Source organism: Triticum urartu, chromosome 5A (assembly GCF_056163025.1).
Source record: "Triticum urartu cultivar PI428250 chromosome 5A, HENAU_Tu73, whole genome shotgun sequence".
NCBI lineage: Eukaryota > Viridiplantae > Streptophyta > Magnoliopsida > Poales > Poaceae > Triticum > Triticum urartu.
The window spans coordinates 134,579,830-134,591,077 of record NC_141877.1 but is presented as its reverse complement, the minus strand read 5'-3'; positions in this window follow the sequence as shown (position 1 = coordinate 134,591,077).

Below are 11,248 nucleotides of genomic sequence, written 5' to 3'. Positions count from 1 at the left end.
TTTGTGTGGTGTATAAGAGGAACAGTCCACACACCTACGTGTGGGCAAAACGACTAGTGTCCACACGCCTTTTTTTTTCTCCTCCCGATCCCTCTCACACGCGTGCGTGTGGGCGAAGTTGATAACGCCCACACGCCCGTATGTCAGGCCTCGTACCTTCTGGTCCCGCACGCCACGCGTGACGGTCACCGCGCGCCCGTAGTTGCCATGGTCTAGACCCTCGTCCATGTTCGTTTAACTGTAGTTGCCATGTCGCTGAACTACGGTTGCCATGTCGGACAACTGCAGTTGCCATGGTTGCTCAACTGCAGTTGCCATGTATGGTTTGATCTAATGTAGTTGCCATGATTTCATAACTTTAGGAGTTGCCACATACTAACACTAGGCAGTTGAGAGAGTTGTCATATGCTCACAAGCATGCTAGGGTAGTTGCCATGTAAAAAGGAAGAGTTGTCATCTGCTTACGTGCACGTTAGGGCAGTTGCCATGTACATGCACGTTAGGGCAGTTGCCATGTACCATGCAAAAACATATGGCAACTCGGTAAAAGAGAGTTGCCATCTACTTACGTGCACACTAGGCAGTTGCCGTGTACCCTGCAAAACACATGGCAAACTCGGGTAAAAAAGGAGAGTTGCCACCTGCTTATAAAGCACACTAGGGGCAGTTGTCATGTGCACTGCAAAACACATGGCAACTAGCAGCTTGGGTGTGGGAGAGGAGACGGGCGTGTGGGCGAGATGGCAAATGCCCATACACTAGCCCTTGTGTGTGCGTGCAAAATGGCGTGTGGGCGAACTGCTGAACGCCCACACACCAGCCCCTCCTGTGTGGTGAAACGACCGTGTAGGCGACCGGCTGAACGCCCACACTCTAGGCCAGTCCTACGTGGCACTAGAAACATGCCAAGATTCGTGCGCTCACGAACGGACGCGGATCCACGCGGGTGGGTGAGATGCAAACGCCCACACGTATGGGCGTTAACATTTTCGTAGTTTTTTTGGTCGTCCCTTTTCTTCTTCAAGCAACGCATCACATCCTTATCCGCTTCCCGTGATCCCACGACCCATTTCGCGCTCCGCCAGTCCACCGCGGCTTTCCCGGCGGAGCTCCACCACTGGAGCGACCTCCCTGCTCCCGACATCTCTTAACTCCTTAGAGTTGGACGCGAACTGGCATGGGGCAGCGAGCCTAAATGCTGCAAACCGGCTGGGGACGTGAACCAAGGCAACGTCGACGGTGGCCGCGCGCGGGGAGGGGGGGTGCACCGCGTGCTGCAACCGCTGCAACGGGTGCTCCCCATTGCGGTGACCACATGTTGCAACCATGGTGGCCGGGGTGCGCCTGACGGCGGTGACCGAGACGACCACGAGGCTGCAAAGGGTGGTGAGAGAATGTTGGAACCAGCAAGGAGATGTCATGGCTGCCTGCTATCATGGTCACACCCACGCATATACAAGTGTTGCAACTGTGATCTAAAACAGCTTCAACAGTTGTTGAAAAATGATTCAACCATGGATAGAGAAAGATTCAATCAGCACTGCCCAACAAGGAAAAGCTTCAACTATTTGACAGAAAAACTTCAATCGTAGATAAAGAAAGCTTCAACTACGGCACCACGCAAGCGGAAAAGAATTGCAACCATTGACAGAAAAACTTCAACCATGGGTAATAAATTCAACTGTAGTTGGATTTTGCTACTACCGACGACGTTTTTTGCTACTACCAGCTTTGACGATTGCTACAACCATTGATGACGACCAGAGACCCATGACGGTGACGACGGCCTTTTGCTGGAACCGGTGTCATTTGTTGCTATTACCAGTGTTGATGATTGCTACAACTGTTTACGAGGACAACAACGCCGGCGACGGCCTTTTTGCTGCAATTGGTATTTGTTTTTGCTACTACAAGTGTTGACGATTGCTACAACCATTCACGAGGACACCGACGACAGTAGCTTTTTCAGCGGCGCGGCAAGCCGCGGTGTTGCAAGCAGCCTTTGATGGGGACGTGCGATGTAGATCCCTTCCACCATGGATGCAACAGGGAAGGCGAACGAAAAAGCTGCTACAGTCAACACCTTTTTGTTTGTGATTGACAACGGCAAGCGTCGCGGGGACGAGGCAAGAAGGAGAGGCGGGAACGGGTGTTGTAGGGTGCGTGGGAGAGGGGCGACTACCATGCGGCGACCTACGTATGGAGGAGAATGAGGAATAGTCATGAAGCGGGGGAAGGAAGAAGAGGGCCTGGGTGGATAAGGATCAAACGGCTCGGGACGGGTCGATCTGACAGCTTGTGTGCGATCCGTTGAAACGTTGGGCCAGCACGCCGAGGCCTAGCATTGGACATTGGGTGGATGGGAAGGATTTGGTGGGAAAAAAGTGAGAAGTGTTTGGGCACCATGGTGCCCTTTTTCAAAAAACCATTTTCTACAACGCAAAATATTTGAACTTTATTTTGTAGAAACACACACACATGTACACTATATATATCTTAAATTTCACCACGTTTTACTTTCATACTTGGCGTACAGAGAAAAGACAAATATGTATTTACAAATTGGCCATTTTTTGTTTTTGGACCGGAATTTTATTCTTTTGTACAAATTACAAATTACATTTTGTCAAACCAAAATTTGATGGATCCATAGTTAACACATACAAGTTTCCACAGATTTATTTGTGAAAGTGCGTTATATCGACTAGAGGAGGGGGGTGAATAGGCGATTTTTATGAAAGTCTTCAAAACGTGAGAGTTATGAAGACAAACAGCGAAGATTTTGCCTATTACTATGCAGCGGAAGTTAGATTACACTAGGCAAGCCATGGTCAAGTATTCAATAGAGTGAAAGCACAAAGAAAAACAGCTGCAGTGTAATAAGGATCAGGTAGGAAGAAGTTATGAAGCCAAACAGATCATACATTCACGTTGTGAAGACAAAAGATAGAGCAAGCATGCAATGGCTTCACAATGAGTAACAGTAAGAAAAAGGAAGTGAAGATGAAACCGGTGACTCGTTGAAGACAATGATGTGTTGGACCAGTTCCAGTTGCTTGACAACTGTACGTCGGGTTGGAGCGGCTAGGTATTTAAACCAAAGGACACACAGTCCCGGACACCCAATCAAGGACACTTAGTCCAAGACACCCAGTCCTCACCGTATTCTCCTTGAACTAAGGTCACACAGACCTCGTCCAATCACTCGTGGTAAGTCTTCAGGCGACTTCCAAACCTTCACAGACTTCGTTCACTGGCAATCCACAATTTCTCTTGGATGCTCTGAACGCGACGCCTAACCGTCTGGAGGATGCACAGTCCTCAAGTGTAATAAGTCTTCAGATCACTCAGACACGAAGACTTAAGTGATGCCCAATTTACTCTGGCTCTGGGTGGTTAGGGCTTTTCTCCTCGCTAGGAATTTTCTCTCAAAGGCTTCGAGGTGGGTTGCTCTCAAACGACAAAAGCCGTGCACTGAAATCTGAGCAGCCAACCATTTATGGTTGTAGGGGGTGGGCTATTTATAGCCACTTGGCAACCCAACCTGATTTGTCCGAAATGACCCTGGGTCACTAAGGAACTGACACGTGTCTCAACGGTCAGATTTCAAACTCTCATGGCAACTTTACTTGGGCTACAAGCAAAGCTGACTTGTCCGCTGGACAAGATTCGCTCTCATTGTCTTCACTCGAAGACATAGGTTTTTGGTTTAGGCATCACTTCAGTCATTCTGACTGGTTCTCCTGAACCCCACTTAACAGTACGGTGGTTCCTATGACTCAACACAAAAGAAAAAGAACTACGAAAGATCTAAGTCTTCGAGCTCCATAGGCTTCATAACGTGTCTTCTTTTGTCATAGTCTTCAATGTGAATATCTTCATATACCACCTTTGGCTTCAATGTCTTCATACATTTTTAGGGGTCATCTCTGGTAGTAAAACCGAATCAATGAGGGACTTCTACCTGTGTTTTCCTGCAATTCTCACAAACACATTAGTCCCTCAACTAGGTTTGTCGTCAATACTCCAAAACCAACTAGGGGTGGCACTAGATGCACTTACAATCTCCCCCTTTTTGGTGATTGATGACAAACTAGTTGAAGTTTTCAACGGGGAATATAGTCTGTGAAATTGTAAAGGATAAGGAATTATCTTCATAAGTTTCAAGGGCTCCCCCTGAAGATGTGCATATAAGTTAATTTGCTTTTGGAATGCAAATGCACATGGCAAGTTGTACTTGTGGAGATCCAATTCAGATTATGATGACAATTCATTATGCATGTGAAAGTATATGAAGATAATGACATGCATAATGGAAAATGGACGTCTGCAGAATGAGATAAGTGCGGAATTTATCGTCGCACATGCGGAATTTATCTTCGCAAACAGGGTGGCAAACAAGTAGCAGACGACCATCGAGTTTTAGTGTTACAACTCAAAGAACCAAATGAAGCAAAAACGAGAGTTGTAAGCACGAAGCAAAATATAGCAAAACATAAAGCACCCGCCCATATGGACCCGCTTGAAGACTATCAACCCATATGCTTCTCCCCCTTTTGTCAGCAAGGACCAAAAAGGTTTGAAGACATAGAGTGTCTACTCATTCCCAGGAGCAGCAGGGTCGTTGGAGGTGTTTGGCGGTGCAGAAGAGCTTGGAGGTGCTGAAGCAGGTGGCGGTGATGTAGCATCGTCTTCTTCATCAATGATTCTGGCAGTGACTGTGGCAGCAGATGAAGAAAACTCAGAGTCTTCAAGTGATGGTGTGTTGCGCATCACAACCCTTCTAGAAGGTGTGGTGTCAAACTTGAATCGCTTAGTGAAGCCATCCTCTTCAAGTTCAGCTTCAGTACACATCATTGATAGCCCTTTCCATGTACGACGACAGGTTTCATGAGTGACGAAAGCATTCTTGGTGGCAAGATTTCGAAGACGATTAACATCCACCAAGAGGCTTTTCATCTGACGCTTTAGCCAGTCGTGATGCCTATCTTGTTTTTGATGAAGGGCCACAAGAAGCTCTCGGTTATTGAGAACACGAGCGCGCTTCTTGGGTCTGGAAGCAGTTGCACTATCAGTGGCTTCAGTTGAAGCAGGGTGTGGCGCACGTGTAGTGCCAGCCAAAGGATACACCCTGGAGATGGCTTCAACACCTTCATCGTTTTGAGTGAAGCTCTGGTGTTCTGCATTCTGAAGACTCAAAGGTTGCTTGGCAGGCTCAGGATATATAGCTTCAGCAGAGGTATCCACATCTGGCAAGAAGATCCGATGGTTGCGGGCTGAGGGCTGATATGGGATCGCAGAGTGAAGCTTGATCAGTCTCATTACCCAAGGAGCATAGAACTTTAAACCAAACAGATCTGAGCCTGATGCAGCAAGTTGGCGTATGAAGAAATCCTGTGCGTTGAAGCATTTGCCATGAAGGATACAGAATATCAGAGTCTTCATTGCACCCTCGATCTTGGCATTTGCAGAGTGCCCTTTAATAGGCCAGAGAGTCTGCCGAATAATGTGATAGATGGTTCTGGGCAGGTACTCAAAGTCTTCAACGAAGAACTCTGTTGGATAAGGAGCATCGTGGGGCAATGGCTTCATCATGGAGAGCATCTGACTCATATTTGGTTCAGGCCTCTGGAATATGCTCTCAAGAGCTTCAGTGTGTAGTGGACAACCTTCCTCGAAGAGTTTGCCAGGAGTGGGCAGGCCGATGAGCTCAATGATATCGAATGCATTGGCTTCGTGATGGACATTGCCGGTCATCCACTCCAGGGCCCAAGTCTTCGGATCTCTATTGTATCCTTTGATGTGTAGGGTGGCATAGAATTGCAACAGAAACTCTTCATTCCAGTGCTCTTCATCAGTTATAAACTGCAGCAGACCCACTTGCTTGAAGCAATCCAGCGCTTCCTCTAAGTAGGGCAGACCAGCAATGGCTTCAACATCAAGGCGCTTGTGCAGGAAGATGCGATCTTGGTTGTATAGGATGCATGAATAGTAGCTGCGCTGAGGATAGCTCCAGAACCTATCTGATGAAATTCTTTCCCTTGAATAGGGGTTCTTGGAGCTGTTGAAGAACGTATTGTCTGCCTTGAAGCTATTGATGTCAAAGGAGCCAGGTGCTGATGCAGGACCTGGGAACCTTGGTAGCCTTGGGACTGGCTTCTGGACATGAGGCCTGTGCTCAACATGGTAATCAAATTGAGGACCTGCAGCAGACTCAGGAACACAAGTGTCTGGATCAGTAGCTTCGCTGTCTGCTGAAGCTTTTGGTGGGGAGGGCTCCACATTGGCTTCAGTGTTGGTTGTGGCAGCCTCAACATTTTCAGCCTCCGCTTGACTAGCTGGAGGGTCAGTCACAAGCACGTTCTCTTGGAGAACTGCTTCTTGGTGGAGCATAGGAGTAGGCTCTTGTGGTGCGTCTTCTGCGGCTGATGCAGCCGGAATGTCTTCAGCATAGACTTGAGGCCTTGGACCTTTGCGAAGCCTGCGGAATGCAGACGACGCCTGTGGGGTTGGAGTGGGCTGGGCCTCATTGTCTTCTTCCTCTTGAGGGCGATCCGCCCATGACGCATCTTGTGCAATTGGCGTTAGAGGACGACCAATGCTGATGAGCTCGGTTTGTTCATACTGAGGAAGGGCTGCATCATCTTGTACATTGTCCTGATGATCAATGTCTTCAGCAGCAATGGGGTCGGCTGCTGGTATGTCTTCAGCTTCAGGAGCCTCTGTGGAAGCAGGCTCATGAACTGTCAGTTGTCGTTCTGCATTGGGGTGAACCATAGAGATAGGTTCAACTATCAAGGGCTCTGTGGAAGCAGCCCGAGATTTCTTGATCTTTCGCTTCTTCTTGCTGGGGGCAGTAGGAGAGGCTTCAGAGCTTTTCCTCTTCCTGGCTTCAGCCTCAGCAGTTCTTGTCTTCTTGAGCTCTGAAGCTATTGACCGGCTCTTTGGCTTCGAGCCAGTCGTTGCAGTTGGGAAGACAATTGGAACTGCTTCTTGCCTAGGTGCCTCTGGTTCAGCCATAGCAGGCTTCTTCTTCTTCTTCGCGGCCATCTTGGGGTCGATGCCAGGACGCCCAAGTGCCTTACGCTTCTCAGCCTCATTGTAGGCTTGTACACATCTTTCAGCCAAAGACTTCATCCGCTCACGTGAGCCCTGAGCTTCTGCACGCTTCTTCAGAAAATTTTCCTTGAGCTCATGCAACATGGTCTTGAAGCTCTTCATTTCTTGCACGCTGAGCTTGGCCATATTCTTCTTGAACTGAGCCTTTTCATGATTAATTTTCTGCTTCAGTTCAACAATGCGCTGGGCAATGGCAAGTTCTGAAGCAATTGCGCCTTGGAAGGCGACGCTGAGGCTAACAGGCAGCTGCAGATCTTCGAAGCTGATGTTTGGTGTGGCAAACCATTCGTCGATGAAGTTGTGGATGATGGCGACATCAAAGAGAGGCAAATTGTTGAAGATTTCAGCTTCTTCTTTGCTCTTGATGAGCTGCTCTAGAGCGTCATCTCCAAGATCTTCATCACTTGACAGATCAATGGCTTCGCTGCGCAGAATGGCAGCAGCTGTGAGCTCTTTGCCGGTGTGTGGCTGAGGCACCTTGGCCTTCTGGGGCTTGGAGACGCGGGATACGTCTTCAGACTGCACACTGTCTTCAGGAGGTGCAGTTGCCAATGGCTTCGCCCTTGAGATTTTTGATAAAGGGGATGGCTTTGAAGCTTTTGGCTTCTTCGACTGCTTTGGCTTCGGTACAGCAGGAGCTTCATCAGATTCAGAGTCAGCTGGAGGGTCATTCATGGCAGTCCCTTGGACTAAGATGCGGGTGATGAGGCCATCAAGATTGGCATACGGACCGATGATATTGGGTTCTACATAGCGTGTCCATCTGCCCTTGGTGCTGAGGGACCAGGGTTGAAGTCTAACCCCAACTTCTTCTTGTTCTGCTTCGCTAATTGTTGGGCAAACTGGAAGTTGCGCTTGAATAGATTGTCGTCACGACACCAGAGTAGTGACGACGGATGTGCATCATCAGGCTGTGGCCCACGAACCATGCATGGATAGAAGCTTTGGGCAATTGCTTCATCTCTGGACCTGGGTACAAGGTTTTTGTATAAGATGTCTCCCCACGGTCTTTTGATGGCACTTTTCTCAGCATACTCTTGGGTTGTGAAGCGGTATTTGAACCATTATTCAGCCCAATAGCGTCGAATCCATTGGATTCGGGTCTTGCGCTGCCCATAATTCTCTTCAGGATCTGTTTTATACATTTCTGCCAGGTCTTCAGGCAGATCTTTGGAAGTTCCTTCACGTCGCTGTCTGCCCCCCTTCCTTGCTGCTGCTTCTGAAGCCATAAACTTTAACTTGAAAGGCTTCAAAACTTTCAAAGGCTTCAAAGGCTTTCTTTTGCTGGACCAACAGGAACTGGCTTCAGGAGAATTTATGTGATGCTGTAGGAATTCTGCAAATGAATGCAGACTATGAGAACCGAAGGATTCTCCCACGGACATGTACCTGTGACAACATTAAGGTGCGAGGGAAGGGGAAGAGGTCATATACATTCTCAGAAGGTTTTGAAGATTAATCAGTTTAGAAGACATTGACCTCATCGTGCGAAGACATTCACTCATAGATAAGAAGTTGGTTCCAGATTTGTACGAACCCACAGATCAGTACAAGTGAGGAATCTAACTACTTCATGAGGCACAAGTGAATATACTAGGCATGTTATGAGATGTAGATTGAGAGATCTAACTTGTGTGAAGATAAACTTCTTATGGTAGAAAGTGACAGAACCATGAGATCAAAAGGGGCTGTAAAAAGAAGTTTTATTTACCATACTTGGAACTGCTAGACGGAAGTGGGAGACGATGCCGAGCAGTTCAGTCCTCCGTGCCCTAACTTGGCGACGGAAGACACCTACGGCGACGGCGGAGAGAACGATGTCCGCGGTCGACGTGAGGACGGCGTCGGAGAGGTTGCGGCAGCGAAGCGCTTCGTCGCCGGCGTCGTCGAGAGCTAGCGGTGGTGCTAGGGTTCGTGCGAGGGTGGAAGAAGGAGATAATTACCGCGGTAAGTGTGAATTTATAAGCACAGGGGCGGCACTGTGCTATTACACAGGTGCCCCTGGCGATTCGCATATGAGGAACGCGTGGCTTGTTTGCGGAAGTTTTGGGTTCGTTCCACGTCCCACGCACGCCTGGAATGTCGGGCGGTCGTTCCTGCTTCTCCGGATTTTATGTGGAGGAATGAGCATTGAAAACGGACTTTATGGTTGTCTCTATATCTTCTGCTGAAAAGGACGCAGTGAAGACATTCGACAGTTTCAATAGAATGCATATGACTTGGAGAGATAGAATTTGAGATAGAGAGTGAAAGTGCGTTATATCGACTAGAGGGGGGTGAATAGGCGATTTTTATGAAAGTCTTCAAAACGTGAGAGTTATGAAGACAAACAGTGAAGATTATGCCTATTACTAAGCAGCGGAAGTTAGATTACACTAGGGCAGCCATGGTCATGTATTCAATTGAGTGAAAGCACAATGACAATCAGCTTCAGTGTAATAAGGATCAGGTAGGAAGAAGTTATGAAGCCAAACAGATCATACATTCATGTTGTGAAGATAAAAGATAAAGCAAGCATGCAATGGCTTCACAATGAATAACGGTAAGTCAAAGGAAGTGAAGATGAAACCAGTGACACGTTGAAGACAATGATTTGTTGGACCAGTTCCAGTTGCTGTGACAACTGTACGTCTGGTTGGAGCGGCTAGGTATTTAAACCAAAGGACACACAGTCCCGGACACCCAGTCAAGGACACTTAGTCCAAGACACCCAGTCCTCACCGTATTCTCCTTGAACTAAGGTCACACAGACCTCGTCCAATCACTCGTGGTAAGTCTTCAGGCGACTTCCAAACCTTCACAGACTTCGTTCACTGGCAATCCACAATTTCTCTTGGATGCTCTGAACGCGACGCCTAACCGTCTGGAGGATGCACAGTCCTCAAGTGTAATAAGTCTTCAGATCACTCAGACACGAAGACTTAAGTGATGCCCAATTTACTCTGGCTCTGGGTGGTTAGGGCTTTTCTCCTTGCTAGGAATTTTCTCTCAAAGGCTTTGAGGTGGGTTGCTCTCAAACGACAAAAGCCGTGCACTGAAATCCGAGCAGCCAACAGTTTATGGTTGTGGGGGTGGGCTATTTATAGTCACTTGGCAACCCGACCTGATTTGTCTGAAATGACCCTGGGTCACTAAGGAACTGACACGTGTACCAACGGTCGAATTTTGAACTCACACGGCAACTTTACTTGGGCTACAAGTAAAGCTGACTTGTCTGACTCTGGACAAGATTTGCTCTCATAGTCTTCGCTCGAAGACATAGGATTTGAATTAGGCATCACTTCAGTCATTCTGACTGGTTCTCTTGGACCCCACTTTACAGTATGGTGGTTCCTACGACACAACATAAATGAAATGAAACTACGAAGGATCTAAGTCTTCGAGTTTCATAAGCTTCATAGGGAGTCTTCTCATGTCATTGTCCTCAATATGAATATCTTCATAAACCACCATTGTCTTCAATGTCTTCGTACATTTTAGGGGTCATCTCTGGTAGTAAAACCGAATCAATGAGGGACTTCTACCTGTGTTTTCCTGCAATTCTCACAAACACATTAGTCCCTCAACTAGGTTTGTCGTCAATACTCCAAAACCAACTAGGGGTGGCACTAGATGCACTTACAATCTCCCCCTTTTTGGTGATTGATGACAAACTAGTTGAAGTTTTCAACGGGGAACATAATTTGTGAAATTGTAAAGGAATTGTCTTCATAAGTTGCAAGGGCTCCCCCTGAAGATGTGCATATAAGTAATTTGCTTCTTGAATGCAAATGCACATGGCAGGTTGTACTTGTGGAGATCCACTTCAACTTACGATGACAATCCACCATGCATGTGAAAGTATATGAAGATAATGACATGCATAATGGAAAATGGACGTCTGCAGAATGAGATGAGTGCGGAATTTATCGTCGCACATGCGGAATTTATCTTCGCAAAACGGAGTGACAAACAGGTAGCAGACGACCATCAAGGCTAAGTGTTACAACTCAATGAAGCAAATGTAGCAAAAACGGGAGTTGTAAGCACGAAGCAAAATGTAGCAAAATATGAAGGCACCCGCCCATAGTGACCCGCTTGAAGACTATAAACATCATATGCTTCTCCCCCTTTTGTCAGTGATGACCAA